At 54.7% G+C, this 2,531-nt stretch overlaps 1 pseudogene; it reads left to right on the top strand.

Annotated features, from left to right (window-relative positions):
- Positions 1 to 210: 210 nt before the first annotated feature.
- Positions 211 to 2,390, top strand: LOC114005475 (aryl hydrocarbon receptor nuclear translocator-like protein 1; annotated as a pseudogene).
- The last annotated feature ends 141 nt before the right edge of the window (positions 2,391 to 2,531 follow it).

The following is a 2,531-nucleotide window of genomic DNA, read 5'->3' as shown; positions in this document are numbered from 1 at the left end:
AGACAGAGGGTGAGAGTGAGAGAGGGAAGTGAAAAAGCAAGCCACCAGATTCAGGACTTGAACCCTGGTTGGTCATGTGAGAGTGTCCAGGGCCTTAACCACCACGCCATCTGCGTGTCCACGAGTTTTATGGAAAAAGCAGAAATGGTTTTCATGAGGTTGATTTCTCCAGCAATCCTGGAGGAGAGTCAGAGCGCAGGGCTCGGCGACATGGGTGTTCCCGACAGGGAGGAACTCGGAGCGGACTCAGGAAAAGCCACAGCTGCTGAGCAAATCAGGAAGGGGCGAGACCGTACTAAAGCGTGTCAGGTCTCCTCTGGGTGGGGGCCCAGGGGTTCCTTACCACGCTGCGGGACGGCTCGCTCACCCCTTGGCCGGTCAGGGCAGACCAGACTGCAGGACCCAAGCTCCAGTCCCTGGAGCTCCAGGTGGGAAGTGTCGCCCTTGGAGCCATTCTCATGATCGGCCACTGTGAGGCAGCACTGAGCCATCAGCTGGAAGACAGAAATTCCCTCTGTTGGCAAACGGGATTCTAGCCATCCACTCATTTCATTAATCCCCAAATCCGACATTCTCCATAAATATCTAAAGGGTATAAAAATACGACGGGCTCTCCAATAGTTATAGAACTTACTTCTCTGATTCCGTTTTTACTTTTTTTTTTAAAGTTTTGCTACAGGGTGCCTGTGCTTGCTAGAAAGAGAAGGGAGGTGTGTGAGAAATCACGCCCCAGGGAGGATGGCCATCGCAATCCCTTCTCCTCCATCTTCTCCGGATTTCGGACACGCGCACGCACACGCACACGCACACGCACAGGGAGTTTCTCAAGTCACCAGTCTGACACGAACTGCGCAGTCAGCCATGTGGGATCCAGCGGCCTTAACCACCGCCCCTGGGTGGCCTTTCGCCCCTCCCCTGGGAGGTGATTTCTCACTTTCTGTCTCAGTGTCTCTCTCTGTCTCTCCAGTGAGTGCACGCACCCTATAGCAAAAATCTCTCTTAAGAAAAAAAGTCTGGGCTGGGGCTGGCAGGTGGCTTGGTGGTTAAGGGTGCTGGACTCCCACATGGCTGACTACAGTTCGAGTCCTGGACCTGGCAGCTTTCTCTCCCTCTCTCCCTATCCATCTCTGGTCAAATTGAAATAAATAAATGAATGAATAAGTAAAGTTACATAAAATCATTTTTTTTAAAGTTTGGGGACCAACAGATGGTATAATGCTATGTCGCTGGAGAGTCCTGGACCCGGTGGAGTTGGCATGTGTGCGAGGATCCCCCAAATCCCAAGAGGAGAAGGGATTGCAATGTGGCCATAAGCCCTGGGGGGTGATTTCTTGCTTTCTGTCTGTCTCTCTCTGTCTTTATGGCGAGAGCACGCAAAACTCTCCAAAAGAACAAAAGAAAGTCTTGACCCGCCAGACTCTCGCCGCGGGCAGGATCCGAGTGCGGGCGCAGGGGCCATGGTGCTGCTGGCTGGAGTGCATGCTTTGGGACCCAAGGTTACCCTCTCAAATGGAATGCTCTGCCTTGGTTGGTCTTTGGAAGAAGCTGACCGCCTGAAAGGAAGTTCCTAAACATGGAAATTGCTGTGAGGCAGCCGGCAAGCCCAGCGGCCCTTGCCCCTCCCAAGCTGGACTTCTGATGAGGGCCCTTGGGCCCAGAGGGTGGGAGTGACAGCTGGGGCCATCCCGGAGCTCCGGCCCCTGGTCAGCACAGTGCCTGGGCCTTTTCAGTCAGCTTTGGAGTTGCAGTCCCTTGCAAGGACAGCCAGCGGCGGATCAGAGAAGGGACATTGCACCCGGGGTCAGTGCCTTCATGCCCCGGGCCCCACTCACCTGCTCCAGCTCCCCAGAGGCGGGGATTGCAACCGCAAAGGGAAAGGCAGCTCCACCCCACGCACAGGTCGAACCTGGGGAGCACAGTGGCTGCAGGTCGGACGCCCACTAGGAGATGCATGGACGCAGACAAAGACGGCCCTCATGGAAGGTTAGAATGTCCAGAGCACCAAGGACGGATGAAAACGCGAGGGAAGTGCACAGGTTGAGAAGAGGCAGGGTAAGATGGAGTTTTATTGATGAGCTGGCTTCTTCGGTGCCAACCTGCAACGCGACGTCCAGGAAACTGGATAAACTCACTGTGCTAAGGATGACCGTCCAGCGCCTGAAAACGTTAGGAGGGGCCACCAATCCATACAGGGAAGCGAACTGCAAACCAGCTTTTCCGCCGGATGACGACCTGAAGCGTCTTTCTTGGGGCAGCAAGTGGATTTCTGTTTGTCATAGGATGTGACCAAGGGAAGGTACTCTTTGTCTCACAGTCTGTCTTCAAGATCCTCAACTACAGGGACCAGCAGTTAGCATCATGACTGTGTCGCTGGACTCCCACATAGTCGACCACGGTTTGCGTCCCGGACCCAGTGGCTTAAACTCACGCCGGGCGCATGTGCATGTGTGCCCAAGATCCCAAGAGGAGAATGGAGGAGAAGGGATTGCGGCGTGGCCATCCCCCTGAGGGGTGATTTCTTGCTTTTTGTC

The sequence above is a fragment of the Tupaia chinensis genome, unplaced genomic scaffold (genome assembly GCF_000334495.1).
Source record: "Tupaia chinensis unplaced genomic scaffold, TupChi_1.0 Scaffold143878_1, whole genome shotgun sequence".
Classification (NCBI taxonomy): Eukaryota; Metazoa; Chordata; class Mammalia; order Scandentia; family Tupaiidae; genus Tupaia; species Tupaia belangeri.
This window is presented reverse-complemented; position numbering and strand designations above follow the sequence as displayed.